General features: G+C 42.3%; 1 protein-coding gene and 1 long non-coding RNA gene across 11 annotated transcripts in view; one reads left to right on the top strand and one right to left on the bottom strand.

The window, feature by feature from the left end:
- Positions 1 to 14623, top strand: part of CAMK2G (calcium/calmodulin dependent protein kinase II gamma) — a 566994-nt gene that overhangs the window by 279426 nt on the left and 272945 nt on the right. The window lies entirely within an intron of this gene.
- Positions 9125 to 9832, bottom strand: LOC134400173 (uncharacterized). Its single transcript, XR_010025564.1, has 2 exons — positions 9657 to 9832; positions 9125 to 9568 (listed from the first exon to the last, which is right to left on the bottom strand). It is a non-coding gene; the product is annotated as an uncharacterized LOC134400173 (long non-coding RNA).

The raw sequence follows: 14623 nt of genomic DNA, 5'->3' as shown, positions 1-14623 counted from the left end.
TGCTACAGAGAGAGACCATAGCTTCCTGCCAAAATGAGTGTGGCAGATGAATTTACCAGATTGGAAAGCAGGCGGTGGTGGATCCAGCCACCTCAAGGACCTGTATTCCACAGGTTAGGAAAGGTAGCACCAAGTCCAAGAGGCCACCAGCATGGTTAACAAGCAGTGTCAAAGAAGCTATTGTAGAAAAGAGGGCTCCCTTCAAAAATGGAAGTCTTGCCCAAGTGAGGAAAATAAAAGGGAGCACAAGCTGGCACAAAGGAGATGCAAGCAAACAATAAGAGATACAAAAAAGCATTTTGAAGAGCACATCGCTAATAATATCAAGTCCAACAATAAAGAATTCTTTAAATATATCAGAAGAAGGAAATCAGCTAGGGAAGCAGTTGGACCGTTGGATGACAATGGAGTTAAGGGAGTACTAAAGGAGGACAGGGAGATTGCAGAGAAGCTGAATGAATTCTTTGCATCAGTGTTCACTGCAGAAGATACAAGACAGACGTCTGTGCCTAAACTGATGTTTTCAGGAAGGGAGTCTGGGGAACTGAGGCAAACAGTGGTGACAAAAGATGAAGTTCTCAACCTTATTGACAAATTGAAAGCAAATAAATCACCAGGTGCAGATGGTACCCATCTTAGAGTTCTCAAAGAACTCAAATACAAAATTGCGGACCTCACAAAAATATGCAACATGTCCTAAGCTCAGCCTCTGTACTGGAAGATGGCCAATTTTCAAAAAGGGATCCAGGGGGATCCTGGAAATTACAGGCCCGTTAGCTTAACATCTGTTCCAGGTAAATTGATAGAAAGCATTATTAAAGACAAAATTAGTAAGCATATAGAAGGGCAGGTCCTGCCGAAGAAGAATCAACATGGCTTCCGCAAAGACAAGTCCTATCTCACTAATCTACTAGAATTCTTTGAGAGTATCAACAAACATGTATTCAGGGGTGATTGTTTACTTGGACTTCCAAAAGGCTTTTGATAAAGTCCCCCACCAAAGACTCCTGAACAAACTTAGTAGTCATGGAATAAGAGGAGAGGTCCTCTTATAGATCAATAACTGGTTAAAGAACAGAAAGCAGAGAGTAGGAATAAATGGTCAATTTCCCGATGGAGGGAAGTAAATAGTGGGGTCCCACAGCGATCGGTACTGGGGCCAATCCTTTTCAACTTGTTCATAAATGATCTGGAATTAGGAGTGAGAAAGTTTGCCAATGACACCAAATTATTTAAGGTTATTAAAAAAACAAAGGGATTGTGAAGAGCTCCAAAGGGATCTCTCCAAGCTGGGAGAGTGGGCATCCAAATGGCAGATGCGGTTCAGTGTAAGCAAATGTAAGGTGATGCACATTGGGACAAAAAAGTATAATATAATGGGATCTGAGCTGGTTATGACCAAACAAGAAAGAGAACTTGGGATTGTGGTGGACAGCTCGATGAAAATGTCCACCTTCTTTACAGAAGGCAAACTCTATGTTAGGCATTATAAGAAAAGGAATTGAGAATAAAATACTGCCCTTATACAAATCTATGGTGCGACCACACTTAGAATGCTGTGTACAGTTCTGGTCACTACACCTAAAAAAGGATATTATAGAGCTGGAAAAAGTGCAGAAAAGGGCAACAAAAACAATTAAGGGGCTGGAGCATCTCCCCTATGAGAGAAGGTTACATCAACTGGGATTGTTTAGCTTTGAAAAAAGGAGGCTAAAGGGAGACATGATAGAGGTGTACAAAATTATGTATGATGTGGAGAATGTGGCTAGGGAGACATTTTTCTCCCTCTCTCAAAATACTAGAACCCAGTGTCATCCCATGAAGCTAATTGGTGGGAGATCCAGGACAAATAAAAGGAATTACTTCTTCACACAGCACATAGTTAAATTATGGAACTCACTACCACAGGATGTGGTGATGGCCACCAATTTGGATATCTTTTAAAGGGGGAGTGGATAAATTCCGGAGGCAAAGGCTATCAATGGCTACTAGCCCTGATGGTTGTGTGCTATCTCCAGTATTCGAGGCAGTAAGCCTGTGTGCACCAGCTACTGGGGAACATGGGTGGGAGGGTGCTGTTGCACCATGTCCTGCCTGGTTGACAGCTGGTTGACCAATGTGTGAACAGAGTGCTGGACTAGATGGACCCTTGGTCTGATCCAGCATGGCACTTCTTATGTTCTTATGTCCTTATTCCTGTCACACAGCTTATACCTCTTCTGCTATTGATTCATGCATAATGTTACATGCCACATTCCAGTAACATGACTAAGAACAGAAGTAGTACAAGTATGACCATCCATCAAACTCCTAAGGCCTGCCCCTGACAGGTGCCCCTCCCCCTTTAGACCAGATGTCCCACCTTAGACAGAAGTCCCACCACCGGAAGTCCCTCCTCCGGAAAGAGTGGTCACCTGACATGGATCACATGACCCCAATGGGGTCATGTGACCCCTCTAGGGTTGCATCAGACCACCCTCGACCAATAGGAAGGGGTTTTAGAGCCCTAACCCTTACAGGATTGGAGAAATCCCCCCTAGATCGATATCTCAATGCCGATTGGTCCAAAGGGGGTCATGTGACCCCTCTAGAAAAGCGGAAGAACGTCCTCGACCAATAGGAAGGGGTTTTAGAGGGTGCACATGGTCCTGTAAGGCCAACCCCCTCGCTCTAGACGCATATAGAAGGGAGCCCCCATTTTGCCTGCCCAGACACGTTTTCCTGCATAGAGAAGATGGCGAATCCACCCCCTGCCAGCGGATCTTCACCAGTGCCTCCACAGACCCCCCCTGAGGAATCAAAACAGAAAGAAAGGGGTGAGTCATACTGCCACATATCCTCCAGAAGACAGAGAAATTGCAACGCCAGCTCAGAATATTATAAATAATAGTTCTGATGCCACAATGAGTAAACCCTTATCCATTGGGCCTTCTGGATTTTCTTATCCACTGGCACCCCTGCCTCTTCAGCCTCAAAAGCCGGAGCTGTTTCGGTCTTCCTCATACCCGCCAACTGGGCGTTTACCAGTATCTGTGTACCCGTCAGAGCCAAATTCTTTTCCTGAAACCTCACAATGGGTCGATTGGAGAATGCCTGGGAGTTTACCATCATCTGTGTACCCATCAGAGCCAAATTCTTTTCCTGAAACCACACAGTGGGCCGATTGGAGAATGGATTGTACCGAGCAATGGTCTGATACAGAGTGTGATTGTGGCTGTGATTTAAAAATTGTGTGTCTAAAGGCAGAGAAGTACAATGATGAAGCTGTGGATGGCGGGAGCCTTATGAAATTGGTTCTACCATCTGAAGAGAAAATGGAGCAGGCAGATCCTGACACATACCCACCACTGGAAGAACCGATGGACGTTATGATGGAGAATGTGAGTATTTTTATATATGAAATTTGTTCTTAGTATTAAGGCCAGATTGATTACTAAAAACCCCTATATTTTGTTTTTTACGCAGGCCCATGGTGCTTTTGAGAAAATGCAGATTGACACTTCACGAGCAGTCATCATTTCCTGCATATCATGTGTTTCCAAAAATCTGAACAATGAAAACTAAAATAAATTTTAAAAAATGATGCCGCGGAGTCAATAAAAACAGTTTGTTGTAAACTTACTTTTCCATTCTTGTGTTAACCTATAATATGGCAGATCATGAAGAAATCCTAAGGAATATTTATTATACCCCCGGACACGTAGGGGGGTTGGGTGGCGTGAACTCCCTATTTCAGGAGGCCAAAAAACAGAGCAAAGACCTGAGCAGAAGAGATGTTAGCAGAGGGCTGTCAGATCAGGATGCTTACACCCTGCATAAACCAGCTAGGATCCATTTTAAAAGGAATAGAACAATTGTGTCTGAGGTGGATGCTCAATGGCAGGCCGATCTAGTCGATATGCAGCAATTTTCTAAATATAACAAGGGCTACAAGTACATTTTAACGGTTATAGATATTTTGTCTAAATATGCTTTGGCAGAGGTTCTAAAAGACAAGACAGGTAGGCAGGTGTCCGCCGCTTTTAAAGCTATTTTCACACAAGACGGAAGAGTTCCTGTCAAAATACAGACAGATAAAGGTCGTGAGTTCCTAAACAGGGATGTGAATCGCCTATTCAAAAAACAGGGGGTACACCATTTTGTTACCAATAATGAAGTCAAAGCGGGGGTTGTGGAGAGGTTCAATAGGACTTTAAAAACAAAAATGTGGAGGTATTTCACAGCTAACAACACATACACATATATAGATGTGCTACCCCAATTCCTAAAAAGTTATAACCATAGCTTTCACAGAACTATCAAAACTAGGCCCGTTGATGTTAATAAGTCTAACTCCTTGGCTGTTTGGAGAACAGTATATGTTCACGATATAGAGAGAAAGGGAGAGTTGCCACTTTTCAAAAAAGGGGATCATGTACGGGTTTCTAAATGCAAGGGAGTTTTTGCTAAGGGTTATGAACAGAATTTTACCACTGAGTTATTTATAGTGGATGAAGTCATCAAAAGAGCAAAGAGACCTGTATATCTGTTAAAAGATTATGAAGGAGATGCTGTGCTGGGAACCTTCTATCCTGAAGAATTACAAAAAGTGAATGCCAGGTTGGATAGGGCATACAGGATTGAAGAAATCTTAGCAACAAAAGGAAGGGGTAGAAGAAAATGTCACCTAGTTAAATGGTTAGGCTGGCCTAGCAAGTTCAACAGCTGGGTGAACGCTTCTGATCTACGTGATCCTGTATAGAAGAAGTATGGGTGATCAAGGGTTTTACGTTACCTTGCCCAGCAACGCCTGTGCTTCAGCTTTTCCAAACAACAAGAGTTCCGCATACACTATACAACTAGCAAGAGCTCTGGATCTCCAGGGCTCCTGGGAAGTGGGGTTAGCTGAAATACAATATCCACACACCTGGGAGACTCTAACTACCTGCGGACGATTTGACATTTCTAACAAGGAAAGTATGTATCATTTAGTTGTGTGCAATGGTTATTATGCAGACATCCCCGAGTTGATTGATGCGATGAACAAACTTATATATGGTGGGGATAAAGTGGTCCTACAGTACCTGTGACTAGAAAAGTCAGTCTAAACCCCGAAGAAAGTGTTATCTTTCAATGTGATGCAGAGTTGGCCCGCATATTAGGCGCAAAGCCTGGTATGCCAGTCAAAGAATTCCCTTTTCATGCTGACATTACCCAGGGCTTTAACACCTTATACGTGTACACAGACATTGTGGAGCACCAGATAGTAGGAGACTATTATGTACCGTTACTGTGTTGCGTACCCGTGAGTGGAAAGAACAACGGTTGTGTAACCATTGGTTATAACAAACCACACTACCTGCCTGTAATCAAGGATCACATTGACACCATCACCATTGAAATAAAGAACGACCAGAACAAAAACGTAGCATTTTGTTTTGGTAAGGTGTCTGTGAAGTTGCACTTTTGCCCTCAGAGAGCCTTTGTATTTTAAAAATGGCTATTCTGAAAAGCTATGGTGATCCAGCCGTTTATAGGAATTATTATAAGGCACAGGCCGGCTATGCATTGCCTGGTTACCACAGGGCCCCCGTGATGTATGGCGCAGGGCTTGGTGGGATTTTCAGAAGCCTTTTCCGAAAAACTATGCCCCTGTTGAGAAGAGGTATAGACATCATTAAACCCCATGCAAAAACCACTGCACGTAATATTGCTAAAGACATGATAGGACATGTTACACAAGAGGTTTTGAACAGAGTGAACACCCCAACGCCACAAGACGGATCAGGCCTGATGTACATTAAAAGGCGGCGCCCTCTAAAAAGAAAAGCCACACGGGTTAGATTGGTTGGACCACCCCGCCCTCTTAAAAGAAAACGACCGAGAGGAAAGAAACGTCAGAAGAGGCGTGTTGTATCAAAGAGACGACGGTCTGTTACAGCTAAAAGAGATATATTTTAAAATCATCGCCATGGCTTTTATCCATTGCGGCTCTGAAGAATGCACTAAATCTGAACTTGATCTATTCAACATTGGCCCGACACAGACCAGTATTGAGAGAAGCCTGCAAGGGTTAAAGTTTATCCACCCAGGGGACTTTTCTTTCCTGTTCTCCCGGCCAAGGTTGATGGTAAGCTCATGTTTGTGCTGTGTGCAACCTGTGCAGAAACTCACCAACAGACACCTTGTAAACATTCAGATGAGGAACGGGCCCTATTAGGAACATGGTATACAATCGAGCTTAATGTTGCTATAGAAAAGGGGTACAAAGTGGCGGCGATTTTTGAAGTCTAGGATTTTGAAAATAAGACCAATCGCTTGTTTTCAGATTATATTGATATGCATCTACGCCAGAAACAGGAAGCTTCAGGGTATCCCCAATGGTGTGTCACTGCAGAAGATAAAAATCGATATATAGCTGATTATTCCCGAAATGAAGGGATTGAATTACGTCCAGATCAGATTGAAGTGAACCCTGCAAAGAGGCAGATAGCTAAATTATATTTAAATTCTCTGTGGGGAAAATTTGGACAGAGGACAAACCTGCCAAACACACAATTGGTGAGAGATCCTGATGAGTTATTTCAGCTTCTGTTTTCTGATGCTTATGATGTTTCAATGTGTGAATTTATTGATGACGAGGCTGTTTGTGTGTCCTGGAAACATTCTGTGACACGACCCACGGTTACAGGCAGGAAGAATGTGTTTATAGCCGCATTTACAACTGCATATGCGCGTCTTGAACTGTACAAAGTGTTAGACCGATTGCAAGAGCGGTGCTTATACCATGACACAGATTCTGTGATTTTTGTCAGTCATCCTGGAGAGTGGGTACCGCAGCTAGGTGATTATTTAGGAGACCTCACAAGTGAAATACCCGCAGATGATTTTATCACAGAGTATGTGTCAGCAGGTCCAAAATCTTATGGTTTTAAAAATTCTAAAGGAAAAGCTTTTCTCAAAATCAAAGGGATCACATTGAACACGGCTAATTGTGAAAAAATTAATTTCGACAGTCTCAAAGATCTGGTTTTTGCATACGTCTCAGACAGGGACCAGGGACCGGCTCATGAGATTGTTGTGCAACAGCCCGGGATTGTAAGGAACAAAGCCAATTGGTCCCTTGAATCAAAGACTCTTAAAAAAACTCAAAAAGTGGTATACGACAAAAGAGTTATTACTGACGGGTTTAACACTCTACCCTATGGTTTTTGAATATGGATACACGGTGGCTGCATCCTTTTTCAGCTATTTTGGCAGGGCCTAGCAACTGTGGGAAAAGTTTTTTTTATCAAAAATATGTTGGACAATGGTCATAATGTGTTTTCTGTGGTACCTGAAAATATTGTCTGGTGTTATGGTTGTTGGCAACCTTTGTACAAAAATCTCTTGTGTAAATACTCATTTATCCATTTTGTGGAGGGTTTGCCTGAGAAACTTTATGATCCTGATTTGTTACCCCCCAATAAAGTAAATTTTTTGGTGATAGATGATCTAATGCTGTCTGCGTCTGATAATAGCGAAGTTGAAAAGGCCTTTACTCAGTATGTACATCACCGGAATTTGAGTGTGTTTTTCATAACGCAGAATATTTTCTGCAAGGGAAAAAGCAACCGTACCATTAGCCTAAATGCTAAATATATAGTACTGTTCAAAAATCCTAGAGATAAATTACAAATTGCGACTTTAGCTCGTCAAATGTATCCTCAAAACAATCAATTCTTCATGGAAGCTTTTGCAGATTCTACAAGCAAACCTTATGGTTATCTGGTGGTGGATTTAAATGCCACTACCCCAGAATCTTATAGACTAAGAACAGGTCTTTTTCCGCCAGACCTACCTGTAGTGTACACTATGAAAAATACTGCAGGGGGTAACCAAAAGCGCAGGCTTTAGTGTTGTGCTAAATATTGCTGTACAGACCGGCTGAAAGGAAACATGTCAGCCCGTGTAAAAAGAAATCTGTTTCTCTTAAAACATCTTATTAAGGCATCTCCGCGTCAGAGAAAAGCTATTTTATGCACGGCTTCTGATGACCTGGTCACTGCCATTGCGGAAATAGCCCTCAATACTTTAAAAGGCAACATACCTCTATCTCCTCAACAGGTACGTATATTAAGAAAGAAGCGGGCCATTATTAAAAAATTGAGTAACAAGAAAATCTCGCTGAGAAGGAAGAAGTATTTGGTGAAACAATCTGGTGGGTTTCTTGGGCCCTTACTAAGTTTTGCAATCCCCCTGATCACGGGGCTTTTAACCAGTCGCTAATGGAGTATGCTGAAAAGATGTATTTGGTCCCCAGCCACCAGCTAGAACAATTAAAGGGGCAACCTAAGGAAGAGAACATCAGAAGTGCAACAATAAACTCTCTGGATGCTGAAATGCAGAATATTCTTAACAGACAGGGCTTAACTGAATATGAAAAAGCCAAACAGTATGATTCTTTGCTTCAAAAATATCTAACACATGTGAGGCAGAGGGAGGCTGTGAAAGAAACCCTAAACTTATTTCTGCCACAGACAACACAGCGCATAGATCAGACAACACAAGCCATGGATGATGCGGCCGGGGTTTCTGACCATGTCTACCAAGAAGTACTCGACATCCTACCAGCTAGATATAAAAAACATGGAAGACTCCTATTAAACAAAATGAAGAAAAACAAGGCTGTTTCCTCATGGGATGAGAAAGGTACCTTTGTGTACAAGGGAGATGTTATATCTGGCTCAAATATGATGGATTTGGTTAAGGGAGTCATGCAAACGCATGCCCTATCAAACAAACGCACCCCTAAAGGCTGGGGTGTTTTTATGAGGGCTCTGGCTGAACTGAATGTCCCAACCTCGGTAGTGGGCAACCCTGCTAACAGAGAAGCTTTGGATGAGCTAAAATCCCCCAAGAGCCTTACAACAACAACAGCACGCACACCTATCCTTTCTCACAGAAGTGCTAAAAAGCAAAGGCAACGCAATGCCCCTGCCTGGATCAACTTATGATTTTTTTTTCTTTTTACAAAAAACAGGCAAACACTAAAGTTTTTTTTAAAAAATAAATAAATAAATCACTTTTATTATACCTACTGCATGAAGTATTGATATTTTCTTTTCTGAATAACATGTACGACACGGTTTAAAAACGGTTCATGTACTGGTCTCAGGAGTGTATTTAATGTTTTCAAGGCGTTGTGTGACCTTCCAATTTTCATAATTAATATCAAAATTTGATCAACATGCCTTGGTGTGAGAACAAGACAGTTTAAACTGTAACCAATTAGAATGACAACATGTAATATGCTTTTAAAACTGATTTTCCCACATACAATTAGCAATTTTCTAGATATGACACTTTTGGGCCAGACTAGACACTCGTGTGCGGATTGCCCAGCCGCCTTCAAAGTACACCCTATGCAGGTTTCATGCAGGTATTGGTTTAAACAATGTCTCAAAATTGCAAAAACTGTAGATCGCACTAGCATATCCATAGCTTTGCATCTCTTTCGTGGAGAGGTATAAGCTATTTCACCAGCTTGCAGCCCGAGAATCTCACACATGTGGACGGGTCCTGTTTGACCAGCTGTAAGATTAAAATCCTGAAAAAAATAATTATAAGATGGTGGTTAGTATATTAAAGATACACATCAGAGTTTTCAGTCTAAAATTAAAGAATTAATCACACACCTCTATTTCAACATTTCCATTTAAAGACATATTTAACAAGGCCTCAAGTGGGGGCACCTCTGAACTTTCTGTGGTGGGTGTTTTCACAGTGGATGCCTATAAATAGAACATGTATGAGCCCCTTTATACCACTGGTAAGTATTGCACAGATAAGTAAAGATTGATTTTTTGATTACCTCCAGGTTCTCTGCAGAAACCCCTTCCTATTGGTCGAGGGCGGCCTTCCGCTTTCCTAGAGGGGTCACATGACCCCCTTTGGACCAATCAGCATTGAGATATCAATTTAGGGGGGATTTCTCCAATCCCGTAAGGGTTAGGGCTCTAAAACCCCTTCCTATTGGTCGAGGGTGGTCTGACGCAATCCTAGAGGGGTCACATGACCCCATTGGGGTCATGTGATCCATGTCAGGTGACCACTCTTTCTGGCGGCGGGACTTCCAGCAGCGGGACTTCCGTCTAAGGCGGGACATCTGGTCTAAAGGGGGAGGGGCACCTGTCAGGGGGTGGGGCTTAGGAGTTTGATGGATGGTCATACTTGTACTACTAACAGATTGAGGTAACACAGACAGAGAAGAGGAATTGAACTGTGGGAAAAGCCTACTGAAGAGCCAAATCCACTTGATTCAACTTGGGCCCAGCAATTATTTTCATCACCACTTCTACTTAAAAAATCCCACGATTGCAGGTCAGGATTGCTACACACCTGGACTCGTCTGCTAGCAAAGCTTTAATGGGCTGCTGGGAAACAAAGTATTAACAGGCTATTGACAGGAGTCCACTTCCCTCCCCACCCCCAGAGATTAATTACTTTGGAGTATGTAAAGTTGTTTTCATACTTTATTGACACTCATAATGGACACCTAACACAGAATAATCAAATCTGCAACGAGAAATATAAACCACTAAAAAAAAATTTCCACAAAAAGTATATCTTTATTTCATCTTTGGCTTGTGACTGAAAAACGTTTATACTGAACAGCAAAAACTAGTAAGAGAAAATGAACTTCCTGTTACTATAAGGCAAATTTAGACTGTGGGACAGAACACAGTTGCCTTGTCTATGCAAGACAGAAAATGTGTGTTCTACCCTATGTTGAAAACAGACACAAAATGTTAAGTGTGGTAGAAATGGTTTGACTTTAAAGGCACTTTATCTGCCCTGGGGGGGAAAAGGAATACCCCCCAAATGTAGCAAATGTGACTTCAAACCACTTCCATTGCACTATAGAATGCTACACCTTTCTCCAACAACAGTCAGCATCTTCCACATTCTGATTATGTGCTTGTCTACGTGAGGCTTTTAATCTATCACTTTACAGAGGCTTCTACTTCCAGATTCTTTATAGGATTAAGATCGGATCCTTCACACATGCTTTCCCCCCCTGAGTTTTGCTTTCTCTATGCTCCATTACATGACCACTAGATGGCACTGTGATATAGCAGAATTGCTCAACTTCACAACGGTGTCATTCTGCCATTTCCTAGATTAAAAAAAAAGCTGGGGCAATGATTGCAAAGAATGGGAGAGGCCCTGGAGGATGATAATTTTGTGTAAACTACCATGAGTGAGAAATCATGAGCACACAATAAATGTCTCGTGTAGAAAGGCTCTATATCCACATTTTCAACTCCACTTGTGCTTGCAGTAAACTGACAAGTGGAAGAAAAGGACATAGCACTCTCATTGCACCATTGATCTATGGCCTGCTGCTGCTGTATCTCCTTCACTTCCACCCTCATTTGGTTTGACCCATAAATGAACCTCAGAAGGAAGGCTGCTCCTAGGAGGCACATGGGTCAAAACACAGTTTCCAAAAACAGACAGTTCATCCCAGCTGTTCTTCCTGGCTCTGTTTTTTGTGTTTGTTTTAAAATTTCTTGTAATATACGTAACTGAGTCCTTGTCTGGTTAGAGTTTCATTCTAGTAGTGATGAGAATTGTGAAGTCAGCCCCAGAGAACCCAGCTGCAGAAAAATGGCTTCTTGGTCACATAAGTCAGATGCCAAATGACTCATTTATAGTTGGTGAGAAATCTGTCCCCCTTTTGGCTGCGCCAAGACCTGGCATTCGTTCTGGTAAATACCCCCCCCCCCCAAAAGGCCTGTTGCCTACAGGGTTGGAAAAAAGAGAATGTGCTCACAGTTTCCTATCACACAAATCTCTCTGCTTGGGGTAGAACCATTCATATGATGACACATGCTAACAGAACCACTTGAGTTATTTGAATTGAGACAAAATCAAAACTATTTCATTGCTAAAAACATCCTCTCCTTTTCAAGGATTTTTTGGCACTCATTGCAAAAATGTTCCCGTATTCATTTACATCGCCCACAGTTACCCTCACTCGCAGGCAGGAATCTCTTCCCACAGCCAAATCTGATGGACTCTGTAATTTTGTGACATAGTCCCATACACTGTGTGATTCCAGATTGGGTGGAATCACCCTTGTGACTGATCCAAGATGGAGGAAAATATAGCAACTGGGGGTGGGGGGTGGGGGGAGAGAGAAAATGCTACCTTCTCTTTCCTCCAAGTGTCTGAAGGCAGTGTATATAGGAGGTTATCCCATTTCCCCCCCTCAACAAGCCTGTAAGATAAGGTTAGTCTGAGAAGAAGGAGTGGCTGAACCACCCCTGTGTGAGGGCCCAGGGGCTGGTCTAGAGACCTCGTGCGCACACCATCATGGCTGCACAGTGCTGCTGCTGCTGCTGCTACTGGGTTCGTTGTATGATGCAGCTGCCGACTCGCAGTTGGCTTTTTCCTGAAACTGCACATTTTAAAAGTCATGGACTTACCATACAACGACCTTTTCCTTTGCTCCAAAGTCGCCACTGTCTGTTGGTGGTGATCTCGCTTGAGGCTGGGGACATTCCAGGGGGCACATTGTGGCCACAGGTAGGTCACGGGAAGTGTGGGAAGGCCAGGAAAAGAGCAGGGCTCAATGAGCTGAATGGCCACCAGAAAGCTCGTGCTCCCTCCTGCGATAGAGAATAGCTGTTCCACCCTGCAGTTGCAATGCTGCAGGTTATTATTATTTTTATTGATTTTCAATATTAAAACAATTTTACAAACAATTTTAACAGAACTTCATGGGTAAATATACCAAACCATACATACTCTTCAACATTTTTATTAATATTTGGACAATTTCTATGATTCTATGATGCTGTACTGTACATAAAGCTGGCAATGACTGAGAAGAATTACTGAGATGTTGTTGGGTTAGCAAAACTCAAGACAAGTCAAGTTTAAGCATTAATCCCTGATGTAGATAATGCACCAACAACTTTATCCCTCCCCCCTCATAAATTCCAGCTTTCTTCCATAGACAAAGTTGGTAGGACTTAATTCCTGATAGGAGTTATAGCTTTTGATAATATTAGTAGTATAATACAATTACATTTATATTCATTACAATTATATTAATAATATTGATAATGTGATTACTAATTATATTTGTATTTGATCAGATGTTCACATATTGTTTGGCTCTGTAATGAAATATTTTATCACTAAATCTGTGTAATGCATTTTTATAAACTATCGGCCACATTGAATGGATGAGATTTTAAAAATATTTAAATACAACAAAAATAATTGAAGAACCGATACTGTATTTGAGATCCCTTCATAAAATCCTCAGCTAGTAAATGGGTAAATGCAAAGTGCAAAGCAGTTCCTGCTTCCCTTGTCATGTCACATGCTGGAGGAAGCGGGTGGATTGACTTCAAAGGGGTGGATTAAAAAATTATTCCCCCACCCACCCAATTCTTTTCATGCTCTTCTCACAGAAGAAGCTGCTGCAAAATTCCACGACTCCCGTCCCTTATCTGACATTACAAGCAGATTCCCTTGCTTGCAAAACGGACATTTCAATTGGTTCTTCTAACAGTATCTCTGAACTGGCTGCCCGCAGTTAGCAGTCTCTGAATTGGGGCTGCTGCTAGCTGAGCTGTATAGGACATCTGGTGGGGCTTAGCTGTAACTACATTAGAAGCACAATCCAGTTGTAAGAACCTACACTCTGCAACAAGCTGCCATGCTAGGCTTAAGCTACTAATGATGATTAGTTACAGAAAGCAACCTCAGAGGCCATCAGGCTGAGAAGAGGAATTGGGGAAAGTTGAGGAGAGGCTGCTTAACCCACCCACCCCTTCCTGTTGTTTGCCCACTCAGAGCTGCCATTCTCTCCCTGGAGGAAAATTTTGGGTGTACCAGCAGCAGGAACGAGAAATATTAAGCAGCTAGTTCCCCACCATACTTCCTCTGGGGCTGCTTTGCATTAAAAAGAAATAAGCTGCCAGGGGGATAAACCAAACCATATAGTTTGGATCTTGGGCTATTGCAGTCCTGTTGCAGCTGCACTATAAGCCTGGAGCACCAAGCTGGACCTCAGGGAGACCCGCTTTTGGGATAAGTAGGAATTGAGCACTTCAGCCTTTTCTTTGTCGTCTGTTATCAATTTGCCATCCTCATTAAGCAGTTGAACCACCATTTCTTTCCTCTGTCTTTTACTACTCACATATCTGAAGAAAGCCTTTTTATTGCTTTTAGCATTCCTCGCTAATCTCAGCTCATTCACAGCTTTAGCCTTCCTGACGCCATTTTGGCACTTCTGAGCCACATGTCTGTACTCTTCATGGAAGACGGGTGAGGTGCCGGACGACTGGAGGAGGGCTAATGTTGTCCCTATCTTCAAAAAGGGCAAAAAGGAGGAACCTGGGAACTACAGACCAGTCAGTCTGACATCCATCTCTGGGAAAATTCTGGAGCAGATTATAAAGAGGTCAATCTGTAAACACCTTGAAATCAATGCGGTGATCACTAGAAGCCAACATGGGTTTGTCAAGAACAAGTCCTGTCAGACAAATTTGATCTCATTTTTTGATAAAGTAACCTCCCTTGTGGACTGTGGGAACGCTGTGGACGTCATATATCTTGACTTCAGCAAAGCTTTTGACAAAGT

This window comes from Elgaria multicarinata, chromosome 6 (genome assembly GCF_023053635.1).
Source record: "Elgaria multicarinata webbii isolate HBS135686 ecotype San Diego chromosome 6, rElgMul1.1.pri, whole genome shotgun sequence".
Taxonomy (NCBI): domain Eukaryota; kingdom Metazoa; phylum Chordata; class Lepidosauria; order Squamata; family Anguidae; genus Elgaria; species Elgaria multicarinata.
This window is presented reverse-complemented; position numbering and strand designations above follow the sequence as displayed.